General features: G+C 37.4%; 1 non-coding gene across 1 annotated transcript; it reads left to right on the top strand.

Moving 5' to 3' along the window:
• Positions 1-22151: 22151 nt before the first annotated feature.
• LOC141679721 (small nucleolar RNA R71) lies at positions 22152-22258 on the top strand. Its single transcript, XR_012558168.1, has one exon. It is a non-coding gene; the product is annotated as a small nucleolar RNA R71 (small nucleolar RNA).
• Positions 22259-23699: the final 1441 nt, after the last annotated feature.

Here is a 23699-nt window from a genome sequence, read left to right as displayed (position 1 = left end):
AGAGTCTAAGTTAGTTAAAGTATAGATTTACAAGTGATTTTGGTTTAATTCCAACTTACTTGTTGTTTATAGGTTACCAGACTCGTCCCGAGCCATTCGTAACCCCAGTCGCTCAGGCAAGTTTTCTACCCGTTATACTGTTGTTGTGATGTAAATATATGTATATGCATTATCTTGTGATTTTGCATGATTGTTATTAGCAAATTTTGCGATATATTGGAGCATGCTAATATGGTATATATGCATGTCTGTTTCGTAATCTGGTTAACTATCTGTTGATTTCAATGCTTATAGTTGCATAATACCTATGCTAGAAATAAGCAAGTAGTTGCGTATACCCTTAGTATAGGGGATAAAAGGTGAGCATATTTCTAAACCGGGAGTCGATGTTCCCGAGTATATATATATATATATATATATATTTATTTATATATATATATGGATATAGTTTTTAAAACTATTAATCGAATAAGGTTTATTCGATAACTTTAACTTTATTTTATTATTGAATATTATTTCAAATATTATTCGAAGGCGTATGACTCCTTTACATTATTTTTTTTTGAATATTATTTGAATATTCATTTGAGGATGTATGACTCCTTTATTTTATTTAATGAATATTATTTATAATATTCATTCGAGGTATTTTGACTCAGCTTATTTTATTTATTGAATATTATTTGAATATTCATTTGAGGATCTATGACTCCGATTATTTGCTGAGATATATTCTTTAATTTATTAAAGAATAAGGTGTCGATAATCAAACTTATTTTTGATTATTCAAATAAAGATATTACTTTCGTATAAGTATATCTTTGATTATTTGCTATTCATTTCAAGTATAAGTTTTAATACTTCTACTTCAATTATTTTATAAAGATTATTTTTATGGGAATATTATTTAAATAATAATATTCAGACATTTTCTAAATATTCTGGGGACTGATTTACTTCATTAAATCAGTTTTACTCCAAACACTCTTTAAAGTGTTTTCAAGTCTTTAAAATGATTTTCAAAAGTTAGAGCGGATCCCAAAACTATTTTTATATTTAAGATCTTCCTTTTAAAAAGGGGATTTAAATACTCGCTCAAAACCTGGGGGATCCGGCTCGGTGGTGTGTTTTATATTCGCAACAAGGTTGCTGTCTTGGTAAAAGAGTTTTTGATTACTTACCCAATATTCGGGAAGTAAAATTCTTGGAACAAGTTAATCCATTAACAGGCATCGCCTGGGAAATATCGGTGAGTTTTCCTTTCCAACTAGGTACGACTTCTTGGTGGAGCCGTATCAACAAGTTTCTACTTGGGGAAAGGGGGAAACGAGCTTTACGTTTCAGAGTCATGGATTTCATCTGAACTAGGAGTGGCGTAAGTGGCCGAGTAGCGCCGGCCCAGCCTTATTATATTGGCCCAAATGGCCTGGAAGTTCCGCTAAGGCGGTCCATTCCTTAGGAGTTCAGTGTTCGGTTGACAAGTAAATCCGACAGGTTCTCCTCTACATGTAGAAAATGGTGGGGTTGTACTACTACGACTGATCATCGTAAGTGGTCTTCCTGGCGCGGTAAACTCCCGTAATGAGTTCATCATCCAATTGGATATTTCTGCAACACTACCCAAAGCACTTCGATAGAAAGGCTACGGTTGGGCGATTGTTGAGTGTTGGCAGGGTCAAGTTTTCAAAATGATGTTTACATCAAATGAAGTATCTCGTAACTTCATTTTATTTTGATAATATTTTAAAGATTTAATCTATTCAAATCTTGTCTTATAGTCTCATCTATATGATGAACTTTTGAAGCTAATTTATAACTTGAACGGTGGTAGTTCAAGTAGTATTTGGGAAAGATATAAGTATATTGGGGTATCTTGTAACTTCATCTTTTAAACTTATATCTAATTAATAATTGTCTTATGAATGACAAAGATTTCCAGAAAAACGTTGAGACAAGGTTAGATATATGAGATCACCTTGCAACGATATTTTTATACAGTTATACACTGGGACTTTGTGTATATTATGCATGGAAGAGGACTTCCAATATTTTTGAAAAGTATATATGTATATATACTGAATATTTTGCGACTTCATCGCATTAAGATATCAAACTTGGTTTATTTCTTTTGACCAAGACTTTCATGAGTATTATGAGTAGGCTCATATATTGTAAATCGTTATACATATTATTTTGGTGGGCTTGCTGCTCACCCTTGCTTTCTTCTTTCATCACACAACAACAGTTAGGAAAGATGGCCAGACTCCAGCAGACCCAGCGCAAGCGCGTGGGAAGCATCCCGCGTCTTCCCGATGATGTTGTGGCTGCTATAGCTGCAGAGGTAGATCTATTGGTAGATCAGGCATTCTATTTTTGAGAATCAATTATGTATAATTATAACTTGTGGCAGATAATGGCAATTAACTGTAAATTTATCAAGTAATCATTTTGGGTTGTAATAACTTTTAAATTATGGATTCAAAGACTTGTACTTATTTAAATTTCATCTCTGAGACTATAACGGGTTGTGGTGTGTGTTAGTGTGGGGTCACAGCATAAGGTTATTTATTAATTAAGTGAAGTGATATTGTGGAAAGAAAGACCGTGACGACCCGGATCCCCGACCCCGGATCTGGGGGTGTTACATGGCAGTTCTTTACAAGAAGAACAAGGATTTAAGACCATGTTATATGACAGTAATCTGGTCAAATCCTCTTCAATGTAAATGGAGGTTCTCATTATTGGTGAACAACACACTATCACAACCACAGTTCTAACTGTGAGTAAACTGTGACTTCTGTCACAGGTGATGTTCCTACCTCATTACCCCAACCTCAAATACATCTCACCAAACACCAAATCTAAACACTTCAAATCAACAATCCACTTTAAACACCCAACATCAACCCTCATACTTAATCACTCAATGGATATATGATGCAGAGAATAAACCAAATACAATGGATGATCTTCAAGTAGACTAATTGGCAGGACTAAAAAAACCACAAACATGTCTAATCAGGATTATCAAGCCATCTTGTTGTCATACAAGGAAGAAGTTGAAGATCAACATGCTAAGATAGCTAATAAAGCTGAGCAGGATGGGAATGTTGATGCCTGGATGTCTAAAGATTTTAGTGTTACCATGGATGAGGCCTTGGCTAGATTCATGGAGGAATACATCACTATTTTGAGCAGCAATAACAAAGCCCTCACTTCACAAGAGGTGTATGATGCTATTACAGAGGTCTACAAGGCACAGTTAGAGGCTTTCCATTTTATTAGTAAAATATTAGAACAAACTCTGGGTAGACATCAAGAAAAGATCAAGAAGATGTTTATGGACAAGATTGATGCACTTCTACCATCTTAGATTGAGATCAAAAACAAATTCAACAAGTTTGCAGAAAAGATGGCCTGTTTCAATTAACCGATGTAGAGACCAACATCAAGAATCTAAGGCAATCATTTATTGCCTTGCATGAGGTTGTCCAACATCAAATCACAAGCAACAATGACACAAAGGTCAAGTTGGAGCAACTTCATCAAGCAAGATATGAACCTTCAGCCCTTCGGCCTTATTGATGGAGGAAATCAAGAACTCAGTTCAAGCCACCTTTTGTACCTCTCTCTCTCTAATAGCTCACGATCCATACCATCCACATCCACCAACCTATAAATCCAGTCTTTGCAACAAGTCTCATCTCTTTAAGCTTCAAATGATTCTCTTTCAGCTCAAGTCAGTATTCTCACCACTCTGATTCAATCTCAATAGAAAGACATTAAGTCCTTGGTAGACTCCCATAAGCATCTTCAAATGCAAAACTCAGTTTCTTTGGAAGCTATCATGGGATCCTTAAATGTACCTCTTCCAGAAACAGCTAATACTGTAAGATCCCAGATCCCTCTACCTTCAATCAATATTCCTTCTAACTAGACAAAGAGGGAGATGGTGATCAAGCCAAACCAAACAAGATAAACATGATGTTAGTAAAGATAGACTTCAGTTGGCTGCAGAAAGACTTTGCCTTGACAAGGAGTTCAATAAATTTCTTACAGCACTGAGAGTTTCTCTAAATAACAACTACATCGCATACAAAAGGGCTTTGGTTAAAAATATAAACTTTCTAATAGTGGTGTTAGTGACAAATGGAAATTTCAGAGAAAAGAGAATAGTTTCCCGTTTAGTGGCATTTATGACACTTTATTACGCTCCATAAAGCTTTGAATTGGTGTATTTGTACTCAAGTTGTTGGTGTTTTAATGTTTTTCTAGTGTTTTTGCATTTTCAGGCATTCTCCAGGTAATCAGGTGAATTAGTATGGTTTTAGTGCTAATTGGGTGTTAGGATGGTGTTGGATAAAACCTTATGGAAAACCAACTCAAATCAGCAAGGAAAAGAAGAAGTCAGAATTTTATCCTGGGAGTTGGCGCGCAAAGATCAGAAGCTCAGCTCGCCCGCGCTGTTGAAGCGCGCGGCCGCGCTAGGTCGGGATAGCAGAATTCTTTTTATACTAGGATTTTGAGAGTTTGAAGCCCTGGTCAATTCTACAGCATATATATACATAAATAAAGACATTTTTCATAAGGAGACGTACCAGAGCACAAGGAGAAGGCGTAAGAAGACCGTTTTAGCACAATTCAACCAAGGCGAAGAAGATCTAGTTTAACTTGTGATTCTTTGTTTAAGTTGTAACGTTGGATGCTAGTTTTCTTATTCGTGAACCTATACTCTTATTTCGTACTTTGTTTATTAATTGTTTATAAAGACTACGTTTATTATACCATGCTTTCATCGGAATTCACGTTGATGATGAGTCCGATCATGGGCTAATCGTTATCATGGGGTTCTAGCGGATTTCTTTAGTTGATTTATTTCGATGCCTTAGTGTGTGGTGATTATATGATAACCTAGTATTGGTTGTGCTTATTCGTCTTATGAGCATCGCGAACTTATAAGATAGTGTGTTAATTCTTAATAAAGCGAAAATCAATTTAAGGGTTTAGAACTTTATTAAGATAGGTTCATGTGTTATTGTTATGCATGATTCGTAGGTAATTTTAACAATCTTACTTGCCCTACGTAATAACGATAGATAACTTGTACATTAAACCGTTATGTTGTCAAATTCTATAGACATATAGGGTCTAAATATAATTGGTGTCTATTCAGCTTCAATCTCTTCTGTGGATGTCTGGTAGTATGGTATTCGTGCAACGAAAGTTGGCATTTATCAATTTCGTGTTATCTGATTTGTAACGCCCCCCCCCCCAAATCCGGGGTCAGGGGATTTGGTCGTCACTATAAAACCTCAATCCAAATTAACCTGTTAAATCAAATTGCAAATGCTAGCGGAAGATATTTAGCATAATGACCCCAAACTAATCCAAGATCTTTTAAGGTTACAGTTCTAGAAACAAGAATTTCAAATTCCATAATTTCTCACTTTCTTTTAAAACTTTTTTTTCCAACAATTCTCAATATTAAAACTTAACCCGCTAGTATAACTTCGAAAAGAAGTATACTAGGCCCAAATATGAAATACACAAGTATAATATAATATAATATAAATAACTTTATACAATAAAACTTACACTAGTCCGCAAACCCTGGACCAACCACCTTCCAAAAGCTTCTTATTTGTATCCTCGAATTACGCGACTAAACAACGCAAGCTAATCCTCACTAGAGGCTAATTTTTGAAAACAGGCTAGTATGAGCGGAAGAAATGTTCAGCAAGATCATTATGACATATATATAGGGTCTTTTTGATATAAAACCGACATCTGCAATAACGCAAAATATTTTAAAATCACAATTGTTGAAACAGAAAATTTTAGTTGAGGAACCCGAGAATTGATTCCTCCTCAGTATTCAAAATTCTTTTTGATATTTTCAAGCGAAATACTTCAGCAATAATTTGAATCTTGACGAGAATAAAACTCGTAAAATAGTGTTTACGGAAATATCGTAAATAACAATAACAAGAAGCAATGATTATAGAATGAATCATAAACTTTACTTAAAACCGAACTCTTGATATTAATACTCATTTTGTAGTCATATCAAATTAGATATCAATACGAACTTTGATGCTCACAACATCCCATATTGAAGTCAGCATCAATCATCTATACTAATACCACCTTTGATATTTAACAACAAAGTAAGTATCGACATAAATTAGAAACTGAATCAAAACCACTTTTCACCTTTTATCCAAAATAGTAACAGTTGATAAACCATTTATTCTAAGAATATCAAAACAATTTAGAAACAACAGTTTAGATTAGAACCAATTATATTTCATGTTGTTCCTAATGATCAGTCACGAAACAGCATCGGTATCCCGCAGCCATACCATAAATATAGGTACTACCTGTATCCCGCAGCCATACGGTACCTATAGGGTGCCTGAAAAGGCATATACTCGCCTTGAAAGATATTACAGCTGGACCGATATCTCGATCACCTACGCTATAACCAGTAACCAGTAACCATTCCAATCTTAAAACCTTTTTATTGAAAAAGGAGCCGAATTAATCGACATCCTAAATAATTTTATTCCCCCATTCACTTGGGCAGGAATACTCGCAACAAAATCATCTTCCTCAAAATCTCAAACATTTATAAATCCATTAATTTGATAAGTAAAATCACTTAGCTATTCTGAACATAGAATAGCAGAAGAGTACTTGTATAAACGGAATCATTTAACTCAGCGATATATAAAACATTTATCTATACCGAACTGAGAATAGGGAAAACAATACTTGCATAAGAAGAGTTAAAATAAATATCACTTGAACAATAAGTGATGATAGGGATACTTGCCTTTGTGTTTTTAGTAGTTAGTCAGACTCGTATAAACGCAATTATCTCAGTCTGGCTTCTCAAGGCATCACCTTCTTTTACTTCGCTAAATCTCTAATCTGCTGCTCATGCAGTGCTGCAACCAAATATTCCATTATATTTAACTCTAGTCTTCATCCATACCATCTGGTCTTGATCTTCTTGAAAGACTCACATATATAACTAAATGATCACACTTTAATCGTCTAAACGATAATTACTCGACGAACTGCGCGTCAACACCCTATTTTCTAACCATACGATAGCCCACACATAATTAAAACAGTAAAACATAAGACCCTTGACCATGTACACACGTAGTTCACATAGCACATAACTCACGTATCACATAATTCATATCACACATGACTCGGTTTGTCAAAAGGTTCGACTCGGTGTGTTTAAAACTGAAATCGGGTCAAAAAGATGATTTATCGATCAAAAATCGACTCAGAATGACTTGCAAAACAAGCAACCTTTCAAAACAAAAGAATTTGTGTCTCGAAAGTATTTTTAATGAAAGCGGAATATTTTTCTGAGTCTATACGCGTTCGTTTCGTATTAAACGGATGAACGGTTTATTTATTACGAATAAAATAAGAAATAAATAGAATTAAATCAATTAATAATAATATTAATTGATTTTTAAATACCAAAATAAAATTTTTAAAAGCTTAAAAATAATTTTTATAAATTATTTGAATTATTTATAAATAATTGCATTTTATTTAACTATTTATAAATAAAATTAATTGATTAAATAAATTAACCAATTAATTAAATCTATAAATAAATAATTAAAACAAATTATAAATATTTAAACAAATATGGAATTTTTAAATTAATAAAAGAAATAATAATTTTGGAAATTAAAACAATTATGAGAATAATTTTTAGAATTTAAAATAATAGTAAATGATTTTTAAAAATAAAAGAAATGGTTTTGTAAATTGAAATTGAATTTTGAATTAAAAATAAAGTAAAATCTGGCAGAAACAGTTTTTATCAATTATTCTGGAACAGGGAGGATCAGAGGGCGGGGTTAGCTGCAGGACGTGGCAGGATTTTCACCGGACCTCGACCGGAATCTAGGTTCATCCCAGAAACCGGAGAGCTCCGCCATTTTCCGGCAGCCTCCGTTAACAGCCGAAACAACACGGTTTTTCCTCGTTGTTAGTTCAAAATAATTCTAAATGCTACCTGGAACTTGACAGAAGCAACAGCAGCAACACACGATCCTTCAAACACAAAAACCGAACAAAATCGGCCATAACTCCTGCTAACTTCAAGAACAACCGGCGAAAAATCGATTCTAGCCAAATCGGAACCAAAAAATTGATTTTCCAGTTGCAAAACAAAGCTTAGAGCAATTAAAAACTATCCCAATCATCACAACTCATCAAGAACATCAAGATTAATCAAATATTCAAAATCAAAAACTAAAAAAATAGGAACTCGGCTATATCATTCCAGCAACAAAATAACACAAATTTATACTTAAACAGACTCTAATCATTATGGTAAAGCTTATTATAACATCAAAATCAATCAACAATCACTGAAAATAAAAAACGATTTCAACATCAAGAACATGAAAATTGATTTTACACAATACTTCACCTCGATTTGTAAAACTGGTACCAATAGAACGAGCTTGAAACAAGCTTTAATTTGGTTACAACAGCATCAAGAACGGATCTCTGTGGTTCCCAAAATCATTGATTCTTTGATGAAGAACAAATCATACACCCAAAGTGTTGTTTTCTATTTTCTGAATTTTTGCTAAAAATGAATAAAATAATTATGGGCAGCTATTTATATTTTTACAGAAAATCAATACTCTAAAATAATTTAAGGGTATTTTTATCTCTTAATTAAAATAATTAGGACCATAAATAATAATTACGGGGAATAATTTTAAAAGCGATAAAATATTTTATACCTTGTGTCCCCTATTATTTTATACCTTGTGTCCCCTATTCATTTGATTTTGGATTTCTTTGATATTCTTTTATTCTGACTGAATAAAACTGGAAAGATTTCAAAGCTGATATTTCTGAAGGAAATGAAATCCAGAGAATAAAATTCTGGCACAAAATGAATAAACGGGTGTTGGGGAATATGTCTTCTAACTGATATTTCTTTTTGCGAGAAGTCAAAAGAATTTATAGAAAGAGAAGGTATTGCCAAAGTCTTAATATTTATATTCTATTTGAACTCTTATGTTGAATCGTCACCCACTTCTAGACACTTCCTTACGTTCCAAGGATATCGATAATCTTCATCTTCGTCGAATCGTAGTAGCCTCGGAAGATTCCCTAATTGTGGCGCCCCAAAATCCGGGGTCAGGAATCTCGGAGGCGACGCCATCTAAACTACTACAAACCACATACATCACACTACAGTATATAAATACTCACACTTTACGACCCCATACTAATCACACACACACACACTTACAGGTTATTATCTTGGAAATGAACCATTCATAACTAAAGTAAATCAACCATAAAGTGATAATTATTACAACCCAAATGTAATGAAGTCTTACCGGGGAGTAACCTTTAAGTAAGGCTAGTCCGTCGGTCAAATATGCGTTTCTTGTTTATTACCTTACATAAGTCATACTTATAAACAAGCCGAACTAAAAATAACTGAAAACCAATCCAGCTTATTCGGACTACCTGTGGTACAACACCAAACAATCTACGGAACAACTGGCCATTTCCTACCCATTTCCTGGTTGTGGTTCTCATGGTAGGAATCTTGACTCACTGTTGTGTTATCTTAATTTAAGAAAACAAGTGTGAGCTATAATGCCCAACATAATAATGTACAGTATGAAAATGACTATATGATAACTTACGTAAAACATCATATATGATAATTATGTTTTATGTGAATTTAGTTTTTCCTTGGTGACACACACCTTCTTATAAAAACAATTCTTTAGTGGATTTTATTATCCTGCGAATACCTTAATAGTAAACCCAACATCTAGGCTTGGGTTACGGTATTGCATCACAATTCCAATTGGAAGAATAGGACATTCGTTGGAGCCACCGCATACGATGATCAGTCGTACTACGATAAAAGTAACCTTTTCTACATGTAGATGGATGATTCCCTTTTATTATCGGTTATCACCCTGGCCGCATTTAGGCCTTTTCTGTGTCCGTCCCTCTCAGGTACACACTTCGCGTCTATCCCTCTCAAGACACAGTTTTTCGCCCATCCCTCTCAGGTACGCATACTCCACATGTTCATCAGTATATAAAATACTTTCTCATGTGGTAGTAAGTTGGTAGTCTCCCCAGTCCACAAAGTACTGGAGTCTACCCCTCCTTGTCCTTGTAAGAATCCCATCATATATATGGAACTTATATTGTTCCCCAAGCATATTGCTTGTTGATAGGTACGCTTGGATATGTACGTATATATATGTACTTCCGAGAATTTTCGGAGGAAGTACTAAGGATGTGAGTTGACTGTTGTCAACATATTTGTTATATAAGGGGGAGTTTCTTTTGAAACTATATTCAAAATATTTAAATAAGTCGAGATAATATTCTCCAACGTTCTGAAATTATTCGAATGATTTTTCCGAAAATCAGAAAGTATTTTAAATCAGGATCTATAATTTTTAAATCATAAATAAACCCTTTAATGAATAATAAATAATTCAATGATAATCGATAAATAATTAACCTCGAATGACTTTACTCTTTAAAAGAATATTTAAAATACTAATCCTCAACTAGTTTATGTCTACGCAATCAATAATCTTTAATGTTTAATCGAGTTTGAAATAAATAATCATTGGAGTATACTTCTCCCATAATAAAGGAATAGGTATATAATATTTATTGTTCGAATAATAAAATATAGTTGAGGAAATATGATCGTTGGGAAATCATTTTAATAAAAGTTCGAGGTATTTTAATATTTCGTAAGTAGACGCTGAGTCCCTTTAAAACGTACTATTATGGACTTGTAATTGTCCTAATATCACCGGAATGATTCCCAGGTTTTCATCATGAAATCCCGACCGACTCTCGGTCTTATAATTATACATCACGCTTAAAGCGGAAATAAATATTTTACGATACATATACTTATCGTACAACATCGCTATATTATGCAAAAATTCAATAACTATGTATCATGGCAAACATGGTATTTATGCAATGATAATAAAACAATCCTTTCACAACACAACAGTAAGTGGAGTTGGGTTCGTAAACTTGCCTGGGTATCTCGACCTGGAGGATGCTCTAGGTTCCGCTCGGAAATCTATAATCATAACATAATTCACTTCGTTGGGTCCTATTCTAATTTACGGCTACCCGCACTCATGCGCAAATTATTATGCACCCTCTCAACTTATTTTATCCTTATTATTCCTTTAAGTCCTTATTCACATCATGGTCGCTTCATTTTTCAAAGAATCTTAAGTTCATTTTCATTTTCGCCGTCGGCTCCGCTTATGTATTCTACGGTTTCTAATCGCGCGGTCCTGGCTCCGATATTTTTATAAAACTGAAAAATCATTATTTTCACTTAAAATTTTTATTAAAGTGATGAAACTCAATATGCTGCTCTCTGTAAAAATTTCATGATTTATGAACACTATTAAGTCGATCCTTTATATTTTCAAAGTTCGTGATTCGTAGCAGTTTTTGTCGCATAAATCACTTTTAGTAAAACGGTCCTAACTTTTGATCCGTAAATCGGAATCAAGCGATTAAAGTGCCTAAACGATCCTTATAAAATTTTCTATTATAATCAAGGGTTAATTTTCAAGAATATAGAGTTTACATCTTCGGGACTTTCTGCAGAAACTTAAAGTTACGTTTTGTTCGTTTTATCGAGATTAAGTTTATGATCGGAATTTCGTTTACGCCTTAAATCTTTATACTACCACCAACAATCACCATATCATCATCAACACACTAAATCCTCTCAAGAACATTATGTTCTTGAGGCAACAACAATCAACCTTAAATCTACCTAACTAAACATCAAGATCTTAACAATATCACCACTAAAACTAGGTTTATAACTATATACTAAAAGGATCTTGAATTTGAATCTTAAATAAAGTTGGGTCAAAGATTTTTACCTTTCTTGAAAGCTTGAGATGTGTTCTTGACGATGGTGGAGTCTTGGGAGTGCTTGGTATGGTTTTTGGAACCTAAAACCACCATTGAAATCAAGAAACCAAAGAAGAGTTACTATTCATACTATTCACTAGCAACTTTCTTGATTTTATTTCACCCATCAAACCTTTATAAAAAGAGTTCAAAGAATTATCTTACCTTAGTTTGGTTGTTAGAAAGCTTGAGAATTAATGGGAGGATTTATCCATGGCTAGAACTTGGAGATTTGATTTTGAATTCCTTGGTGAAGAAGAAGAAGCCGAATAGAAGAAATGGGGAGAGAAGAAGTGTTTTTATGCTTGCTTCCTTGGTTGCTTCTAGGAAATTATGTTGGTGATATCTTATATTGATTTGATATTCTCTAGTTTAGAATCATAGGTTTATTCTTGTTTCCAAATCCATGGACAAATCTAAGTAGCTTCCTAGTTTACAAGCTAAGCAACTTGTTTTAGCTTCCATAGCTTACTATTTCATTAGCCTTGGTTGATCATCCTATATCTAGCTCACTATTTGATAAAGTAACCATGGTTACTTTCTTACCATGGTTAGTTAGTGCGTTACGTTTATTTAATCGTTTACGTGTTCGCTCGGTCGCTTAAACGTTTTCGTAATACTTCCTCGTAAATGGTTAGCGATGTAATTCCTTTTGCATTTATTCCTTATGTTTTGAATTATCATACTTGGATATAAATTCGTAGGGTTTTAATCTTGTAATTATATTGGGATTCCTGTAATCCTCGATGAGTCGTAAATATGGTCATTTTTCAAAGTTCGTTTTCTTCAAAAACTAATAGCGTTTACATACACTCATTTGGTACGTATAATCATAATATTAACTCCGAAACTCATTTTCTCACGCACTGCATAGTGTGGGCTCAAAAGTTTTTCCCGTCCGTCAGGGTTACTATTCATTAAACGTTTTACAAGGTCTCAAAAATTTGAGTTATTACACTAATAAAGCTTTGCAGCTTCCCGGAGTCCCATCCAGCTGAACACAACCATCTCGAACGAATGCGCCTATCCTAACTTATTTGTCGGTACTATATCCAATAGTCCAACATGAACTCGATTTGAGCTCAAGCGTCCTCACATAGCTATACACACTCCTACACACTCTCGTTTCTAGTTTACTATAACCTCAGTGTTAGGGCGAAAACATGCACTAATATTCACGCAAGTATACGCGTTCGCAAGTAATATATAATACTTTCTAGTTCGTTCCCTCAGAGACTCATACTAAATTATTGTCTAATTAAACTCACTCACCAATGTATGATTACTTCTCAATGTTAAGATAATAACACTTAAAATTGTTGATTAAATATTAACTATAATTAACTACTCAATTAACCACTTAACTAACACTTCAATTTATCAATAATAAAACACTCATGAGATCACAACTTCATTATTACTTCCTTCTATAGCCATTGTTATTACCTTTAGCATGTGACAGTGATGATATTAATCGAATAACACGAAACTGATAAAAGCCGACTTTCATTGTACTAATACCATTCTACCAAGCATCCACAATTAAGATAGAAGTTGAATAGTCATCAATTATGTTGAGTTCCTATATGTCTACAGAAATTGACAACACAACGATTTAAGCACAAGTTATTCCTTTTGATTATATAGGGCAAATAAAACTGTTAGAGTTACCCACTAATCATGCTCAACGTACATGAACCTATGCTAGCATGGCAAGTTCTAAATCTTAAGATCCACCGTCGCTTCACAAGAGATTAACACCCTATCTTATATGTTCGCGACGCACATAAGACGAATACGCACAACCAATACTAGATATCATGCAATCATCACACACTAAAGTATTAAACAATTAACTAAAGAATTCCATAATAAATCCGTTGCAACCCATGATCACGATTAGCCCATAATAGAACTTATCGCCATCATGGGTTCATATGAAATCATGATAAACAAACACAAGAAAATAATAACTAAACTAATTATATTAAAACAGAGTACGTCACAAGAGTAAATAAGTCAAAGCAAGAAAACTAGCATCCAACGTTACAACGAAACAAGAATCACAAGAATATATGCTTCCTCTTCGTTGCAGTGTGCTAAATCGGTCTTCTTCCTTGTCTCCTTCGCTTCTTGCGTAAAACACAATCTAAAACATAATCTCCTTCTTACTCTCTGTGAAAACGTCTCAAATCTACCTATATAATAGTCCCATAAAACTCAGATTACATAGAAGTTGGAAGCCAAACAGAAGTAGAAGTCTAAAATAATTTATCTTTTCCCCCGACCCTGCGCGGCCGCTCAGCATAGCTGCGCGGGCGCGCAGGTTGCTGCGCGGCCGCTCAGCATTGCTGCGCGGGCGCGCAGGCCTCTACTGGAAAAAATCCAGGTTTGCTCCGTTTCTTCGCCGTAATCTGCCCATTCCTTTCCTCTCGTAATGGTGAACACATGCCAAGGCTTATTCTTGATGATTCCTCCCCCGAAATGCAACTAATACCCTGAAATGCATAAACACTAGAAAAACGCATCAAATACACAAAATACTTGATTTCAAGACACTAATTTAAGCCATTTTAAGACGTTCTAAGTGGTATAAAATGCCACTTATCACACCCCCAAACTTAAATCGATGCTTGTCCTCAAGCGTCACAGACTCAAAAACAAATAAACATATGCATGAATGCAATCTATATGAAAATGCAACGATCCCCCTTACTACAATTAACCAACCAAATTGTCACATCTCAACGAATGCAGTTAGACAACTAAAGATCAATAAACTCATGCAAACGGACATACAGCCAGAAACGTGGTGTGTGCAAATGCTTAACAGATATGCTTCGGAACTAGACCAATTACTATGACTAGACTATCCTCAAGGCAATCCTACGATTATACAAAGAATAAAAATTCTAGGCACAAAGTGATATACAACACTACAAGAACTCTGGAGCTTACTACGGAATCGTGCTTTTTATTTACAACTCAAATGCTTATTTGACCGTGCAATGAGTGAGGTCCACAAAAGACTTATACAATGGTATCCATGTAACGAGCGTTAGGTTAGCGGATCCCAGACTCTAAAAGCCTTAGGTCACTAGGCACAAAGTCCCCTAAGAACTTAATAACTCGAATACCAAAGAGCCCACTCTTGATCAATTATGCCAATTTTTTTTTTTTTTTAACTTCTGAGCAAGTGCGTTTCGCTCCATCTTGCTCAACCCTAGACTACTCGCAACATATGCGAGCCGACTACTAGCCATTTGACGCCTAGCCACAACTAGCAACAACTTCCATACTTTTTTCTCCAAAATTTTTTCTTTTTTCATGTCTTTATCACTAAGAACCTATAATCGAATTCTAAGCATAATAAGTAGATTGACCTTGAAAACAACCAAATCATAACAACAATCTAGCCCTTACGCACTCTTTAAGACTTAGTGGACTTACAATTGTTTCTAGCATGCATATCAACCTAAACTACTTAATATCACTTTAATGCTATCACTACACTTGCATCAATATCACAATTCAGTCGATAACTTATTGCAAAAGGGATCATGGTAAATGCATGAGCTACATGACATTCATAAAAAAAACTAAATGGCAAAAATTATGCAACTATATGAACTAAACTATCATGAATATGCAACTAAATGACACACACACAATATTCCTTAACTACCACCCCCAAACTAAAAATCTTCACTGTCCTCAGTGAAAGTAGTAGAAAAGAACACAGGGTATACCTACTCGGAGTCATCATCATCATCACCCTCAGTGGGTGGAGTATCAGGAGGTGGGTATGCAGAGTCCTCACCAAAAACTGGCCACTGGATATCAGCTCCAAGGCCTCGAAAAGCAGTCCCTAACGCAAGGGTGAGCTCCTGAACAAACCTGCCCTGCGTCTCATACATGGCATCCATCCGCCGTGAAAGCCTCATATACTGGGCATCACCCATCCCAGCACCCTCCTGAGCTCTCGACGAACCAGCCTCACCACGCCCTGGCCTAGCCATAGTAGCACCTCGTGCTGGACGTCCTCCTGGAAGACGATAACCCAGCCCATGCTCCTCAGGCTCACCACCGGTCCACTCCTGCATCCCATTCAGAGTGCCAGAATCTATCGGAGCTGCTGGCAACTGCAACTGCTCATGAGCTGGCCAGTTCACTCCCACTGCTCGGCATAGCTTCGTAACCGTGGATGCATAAGGGATGTTCATATACTTTGCTCCCCTCAAAAACTTCAGAATTCCTTGGTAGATAAACTCACCAAGGTCCACATAGTATTCCTCATTCAGAATTCCCCACAACAACTGTGCTCTCTCAACTGTGACCTCGTGTGCATGTGAAGAAGGCAAAATATTAGCACATATAAATGCATTCCATGCACGGGCATACCTGTTCATGGCGATCGCCGGAAAGTGACGATACTCATTATTGGCTGGACTGCGGTTCCAAACTGTGCCCGGTCGACAGAGAGTCGCACAAATCAAATCCAAGTCAAAATCCTCAGCAGTTTTTTCATTCCAGTTCTCCTCCTCGGGCTTCCTCTCTCGCTGTCCAATCACACGGCGAATCGCCGCAGGATGATAATCAACCGTCAGCCCACGAACTACAGAAAATCCATTCTTTTCAGCCTTCGCGTTCGCGTAGAACTCGCGAACAACGCTCATCGGTACTGCTTCCGGTGACTCACAAAAAGCTATCCACCCCTTCTCTGCAATCATGGGCAACAACTCACCATCCCTCCCTGATGGTAAAAACCCCCTCTCCTTCAGAATCGGCTTCCCCAACAGCCTAGTGTACTCCTCCTCCGCAGCTCTGTCAGTTAACCGAGGCCTTGCAGCAGTACCCCTTGATGAATCAGCAGTAGGAACTGTGCTGCTGCTGTCAATAGTGCGTGCTCTCTTGGGTGCCATTGATTCGTGAATAAAATTATGTAAGAACTGCTTTTTGATGTTTGTGAGAGGGTTTAAGTGTAGGAAGTTTTGTGGGAGATATGTAGGATAGGTGTATGTATATATAGGGTGTGGATTAGATTAGGGTTTGGGAATTAAGGGCTAAAATGATGGGGTAGTGGGAACAATTCGTGGGTTTATGGGCTAAAACTGTTTTTGTGTTTTTGTTTGTTTTTTTTTCTGAACTGTAAAAAAATTTCTGGAACTCGACCCCTGCGCGGCCACTCAGCATTTCTGCGCGGGCGCGCAGCAAGCTGCGCGGCCGCTCAATATAGCTGCGCGGGCGCGCAGAGGGTCTCTGGAATTTTTTTTTTCAGCCCCTGTTTTCTGATTTTTTTGTGTTTTTGGATAGGTTATTAACTTCTAAGGGTTTCTGTAACAACAATTCATGGGTTGCCTCCCACGCAGCGCTTCTTTTTCGTCATTAGCTTGACGTTCCGTACCTTTCTCAAGTAGTCAACAAAATGGCACTAACCACCTCTCGGTTTGCCATGTCCCCATAGTAGTGCTTCAACCGCTGACCGTTAACCTTGAATGCTTGGTCCGAATCATTCTCAAAAATTTCCACCGCTCCATGTGGAAACACAGTTTTGACAATAAAAGGTCCAGACCACCTTGATTTCAACTTCCGAGGAAAAAGTCGGAGCCGAGAGTTGAATAAAAGAACTTGTTGCCCTGGCATAAATAACTTAGGATGTAGCTTCCTATCGTGCCACCTCTTCACCTTTTCCTTATACATTTTGTTATTCTCGTACGCTTGAAGTCGAAATTCATCAAGTTCATTAAGCTGAAGCATTCTTTTCTTACCAGCTGCATCTAAATCCAGGTTCAATTTCTTCAATGCCCAGTAGGCCTTATGCTCAAGCTCCGCTGGTAGATGACATCCCTTACCGTACACCAACTGAAACGGTGACATCCTAAGTGGAGTTTTGTATGCTGTTCTGTAAGCCCAAACAGCTTCATCGAGCTTTAAAGACCAATCCTTCCTTGACGGACAAACAACCTTCTCTAGAATGCGCTTTATCTCTCTGTTAGACACTTCCGCTTGACCATTTGTTTGCGGATGATAGGCAGTAGCTACTCGATGATTCACATTATAATGCTGCATCATAGAAGTGAACTTACGGTTGCAAAAATGCGATCCTTCATCACTTATGATTACCCGAGGTGTTCCAAACCTTGTGAAAATTTGCTTATGAAGAAAATTTAGCACTACCTTTGCATCATTTGTCGGTAAAGCTTTAACTTCGACCCATTTTGAGACATAATCGACTGCCAGCAAGATGTACTGATTATTACAAGACGCGATAAAAAGGCCCCATGAAATCGATTCCCCACACATCAAAGACCTCGACTTCAAGCATCACATTTAATGGCATCTCATCCTTCCTTGACAAATTTCCCACTCTTTGGCAACGATCACACCTTAAAACAAACTGATGAGCATCCTTGAACAAAGTAGGCCAGAAAAAACCTGCTTGCAGAATATGAGCTGTCGTCTTCTCACCTCCATAGTGTCCACCATAAACCGTGGAATGGCAGTCTCGTAATATCCCCTCCGTCTCACAGAACGGGATACATCTCCTGATGATCTGGTCAGCTCCCTGTCTAAACAAATATGGTTCATCCCATATATACCACTTCACCTCATGCAGAAACTTCTTCTTTTGAGCGGATGTCAAATTAAGAGGCATTATATTGCTGACAAGATAGTTTACAATATCTGCAAACCATGGTTCTTCCTCCTGAATTGCAAATAACTGCTCATCCGGAAAAGATTCATTGATTAACGTCCTATCTTGTGAAGTAGAATCGGGATTCTCCAACCTAGAGAGATGGTCAGCTACTTGATTCTCAGTACCTTTTCTATCTTTGATCTCTAACTCAAATTCCTGAAGTAAGAGCACCCAACGAATGAGTCTCGGCTTCGAATCCTTCTTAGAAACCAGATAGCGAATAGCTGCATGATCAGTGAATACTGTTACTTTCGTACCAAGCAGATAAGATCGAAATTTCTCAAAGCCAAAGACTATAGCCAAAAGCTCCTTCTCAGTAGTGGTGTAGTTCAATTGGGCACCATTTAAAGTCTTACTCGCATAGTAGACCACATGGAAGAGATTTTTCTTGCGCTGTCCCAAAACTGCACCTACCGCATAATCACTCGCATCACACATCATCTCAAACGGTTCTGTCCAATCTGGTGCTGTAATAACTGGTGCAGTGATCAAACTCTTCTTGACAGTCTCGAATGCTGCCAAACATTCATCATCAAATTTGAACGGCACATCTTTCTCAAGCAAATTGCACAACGGCTTAGATATCTTTGAAAAGTCCTTAATGAATCGCCGATAAAAACCCGCATGACCAAGAAAACTACGGATTCCTTTCACAGAATTAGGTGGGGGAAGATTTTCAATGACTCCCACCTTGGCCTTGTCCACCTCCAGACCCTTGCTAGAGACCTTATGCCCAAGGATAATGCCTTCACGCACCATAAAATGACATTTCTCCCAATTAAGCACCAAATTAGTTTCCACGCATCTTTTGAGTACGGCGCGCAGATTATTCAAATATTCATCATATGAGTGTCCAAAGACGGAGAAGTCATCCATGAACACTTCGACGTTATTTCCAATCATGTCAGAGAATATAGCCATCATACATCTCTAAAAAGTGGCCGGGGCGCCACATAACCCAAACGAAACTCTGCGAAAAGCAAATGTGCCAAATGGACAAGTGAAGGTAGTCTTTTCCTGATCCTCTGGTGCAATACAAATCTGATTATACCCGGAATAACCATCCAGAAGACAAAAATACTCATGACCCGCTAATCTGTCAAGCATTTGATCAATAAATGGAAGGGGGAAGTGATCCTTCCTTGTGGCTTTGTTCAATTTTCTATAATCCATGCATACTCTCCATCCTGTAACTGTTCGAGTAGGGATGAGCTCATTCTTTTCATTTGCGACCACAGTGATACCTCCCTTCTTAGGTACACATTGTACGGGGCTCACCCACGAGCTGTCCGAAATAGGATAAATGATGCCTGCATCTAGCCATTTCAGAATTTCTTTCTTCACCACCTCCTTCATGATGGGATTCAGTCTTCGCTGCTGTTCCACAGTTGGCTTACTACCTTCCTCTAGCAGAATTTTATGCATACAATATGAAGGACTTATCCCCTTGATGTCTGCTATGGTCCATCCTATAGCCGATTTGAATTCTCTCAAAATCCTTAAGAGCTTGTCTTCCTCACTACCTGAAAGGTCAGATGAAATAATAACAGGTAACGTAGATGAATCACCTAAAAAAGCATACCTCAAGTGTTCAGGTAATGGTTTGAGCTCCAAGGTAGGTGCTTCCTCTATTGATGGTTTGAGCTTCCCTTCAGCGTTCTTGAGGTCAGAAGTACCAAGAGATTCAAATGGTATGTCCAGCTTTCGCTTCCAGGGAGAAGCGTTCAGATATTGTAATTGCTCGTTGCTATCTTCATCATCACTGTCAAAATCCCCCACTAAGGCCTTTTCCAATGCATCAGACATTAGCATGTGATCGAGTTCCGAAGTAACCGCAGAATCAATCACATCCACTTTTAAGCACTCCTCATCTTCTGTGGGGAATTTCATTGCCTTGAATACGTTGAAGGTCACTTCCTGATCTTGGACCCGCATAGTAAGTTCCCCTTTTTGCACATCTATCAAGGTATGGCCAGTAGCCAAGAAGGGCCTTTCCAAGATTATGGGAATCTTCTTATCTTCCTCAAAATCCAGAATAACAAAATCTGCTGGAAAGAAGAGCTTATCCACTTTGATGAGCACATCCTCAACTATGCCCCTTGGGTAAGTAATGGAACGGTCAGCCAATTGTAGTGACATGTACGTGGGTTTTGGATCAGGCAGATCCAGTTTTTTAAAGATCGACAACGGCATCAGATTAATGCTTGCTCCCAAATCACAAAGGCACTTGTCAAAAGTTAGATTGCCAATTGTGCAAGGAATGGTGAAGCTCCCTGGATCTTTCAGTTTTGGTGGTAACTTTTGTTGCAGAACAGCGCTGCATTCTTCTGTGAGAGCAACGGTTTCAAGGTCATCCAGTTTCACCTTCCTTGAAAGAATAGTCTTCATAAACTTCGCATAACTAGGCATTTGTTCCAGAGCCTCAGCGAAAGGTATATTGATGTGAAGTTTCTTGAACACCTCCAGAAACTTCCCGAACTGTCTATCCAGCTTTTGTTGCTGCAATCTCTTAGGAAAAGGTGGTGGAGGATAGAGCTGTTTCTCCCCTGTATTAGCCTCAGGCAGAGTGTGTTCAACAGTAGTCTTCCTTGGTTCCACCGCTTTCTCCTTTTGCTTAGATTCTTCTTCTCTAATTTCAGCTCCTACTTCTTTTGCCTTTTCAGCCTCAGCTACTTTTCAAGACCTTAAGGTAATAGCCTTGACTTGCTCTTTAGCTTCCTTCCTGCCTGGTACTTCCGTGTCACTGGGAAGAGTGCCAGGTTGACGATTGAGCACTGCATTGGCTAATTGACCGATTTGATTTTCTAAGGTCTTGATAGAAACCGCCTGACTCTTGCACAACAGCTTAAGTTCCTCAAAATCAGCACTAGTGGGTGCAGCTGTACTTCCCTGTTGAGGATATGATTGCCTTGTAGCATACTGCTGTGGTTGCTGGAATCCAGGTGGGTTAAACTGTTTACTCACTCCTTGCTGATATGGTGGCTGAATAGCATTCTGATTATTCCCCCAGCTGAAATTTGGATGATTTCTGTTATTAGGATGATAGGTCGCTGGCACAGGTTGCTGTTGTCGTTGATAATTATTCACATACTGAACAGATTCGTTGACAAGAGAACACTGATCCGTAGCATGAGAACCTGCACAAAGCTCACAAACCATAGCTATTTGATTAACTCCATACGTAGCCAAAGAATCAACCTTCATTGATAGCGCTTGGAGCTGGGCTGCAATAGCGGTGGCTGCATCAACTTCCAGAATACCTGCTACCTTGCCTGACGTCATCCTCTGAGTTGGGTTTTGATGCTCATTTGCAGCCATCGTCTCGATAAGATTATACGCCTCAGTATAACTTTTAGCCCATAAGGCGCCTCCAGCTGCTGCATCGAGCATGGGCCGAGATTGGGCCCCCAAACCATTATAGAAACCAGTGATCACCATCCAATCCGGCATTCCATGATGTGGACATTTTCTCAACATTTCCTTGTAGCGTTCCCAAGCCTCGCACATAGATTCTGTAGGTTGCTGCGCAAACTGAGTAAGAGCACTCCTCATAGCAGCAGTCTTTGCCATTGGATAAAACTTTACCAGAAACTTTTGCGCAAGATCTTGCCACGTAGTGATGGACCCAGCTGGTTCAGAATGTAACCAGTCTTTAGCCTTATCCCTCAGTGAGAATGGGAAAAGCCTCAACTTGATAGCCTCATCAGTCACGCCATTATAATTAAAAGTGCTGCAGATCTCGACAAAATTCCTTATGTGCATGTTGGGGTCTTCAGTTGCCGCTCCTCCAAAAGAAACAGAATTCTGCACCATCTGAATAGTGCCCGGCTTGATTTCAAAGGTGTTAGCTTGAATAGCCGGATGAAGGATGCTTGACTGAATGTCATCAATTTTAGGCCGAGAAAAATCCATAAGAGCTGGATCAGCTTGAACAATACGATCTCCCATGTTTACTGGTTCTTTCTGCTCAGTTCCTGAATCCAAATCCTCAAAATCTAACTTCTCCGGAATATCAAGAACTTCGTCTATCTCCTCAGCTGTATCTAAAGTCCTCTTGCGAGCACGAGAACGAGTTTGCATAAACGCTTGCTAAAGTACCTGAAACACAACCGAAAAAAGTAATTAACTACTACGTCCTAATCACTGAGTCCTAATGACCAATGATGGTAAGTACATAAACTAAACAAATACGCCGAGTCCCCGGCAGCGGCGCCAAAAACTTGTTAGGGCGAAAACATGCACTAATATTCACGCAAGTATACGCGTTCGCAAGTAATATAGAATACTTTCTAGTTCGTTCCCTCAGAGACTCAGACTAAATTATTGTCTAATTAAACTCACTCACCAATGTATGATTACTTCTCAATGTTAAGATAATAACACTTGAAATTGTTGATTAAATATTAACTATAATTAACTACTCAATTAACCACTTAACTAACACTTCAATTTATCAATAATAAAACACTCATGAGATCACAACTTCATTATTACTTCCTTCTATAGCCATTGTTATTACCTTTAGCATGTGACAGTGATGATATTAATCGAATAACACGAAACTGATAAAAGCCAACTTTCATTGTACTAATACCATTCTACCAAGCATCCACAATTAAGATAGAAGTTGAATAGTCATCAATTATGTTGAGTTCCTATATGTCTACAGAAATTGACAACACAACGATTTAAGCACAAGTTATTCCTTTTGATTACATAGGGCAAATAAAACTGTTAGAGTTACCCACTAATCATGCTCAACGTACATGAACCTATGCTAGCATGGCAAGTTCTAAATCTCAAGATCCACCATCGCTTCACAAGAGATTAACACCCTATCTTATATGTTCGCGACACACATAAGACGAATACGCACAACCAATACTAGATATCATGTAATCATCACACACTAAAGTATTAAACAATTAACTAAAGAATTCCATAATAAATCCGTTGCAACCCCATGATCACGATTAGCCCATAATAGAACTTATCG

The sequence above is a fragment of the Apium graveolens genome, chromosome 1, assembly GCF_009905375.1.
Source record: "Apium graveolens cultivar Ventura chromosome 1, ASM990537v1, whole genome shotgun sequence".
NCBI classification, from domain to species: Eukaryota; Viridiplantae; Streptophyta; class Magnoliopsida; order Apiales; family Apiaceae; genus Apium; species Apium graveolens.
The sequence above is the reverse complement of the archived record's forward strand: the minus strand, read 5'-3'. Positions and strand labels throughout refer to the sequence as shown.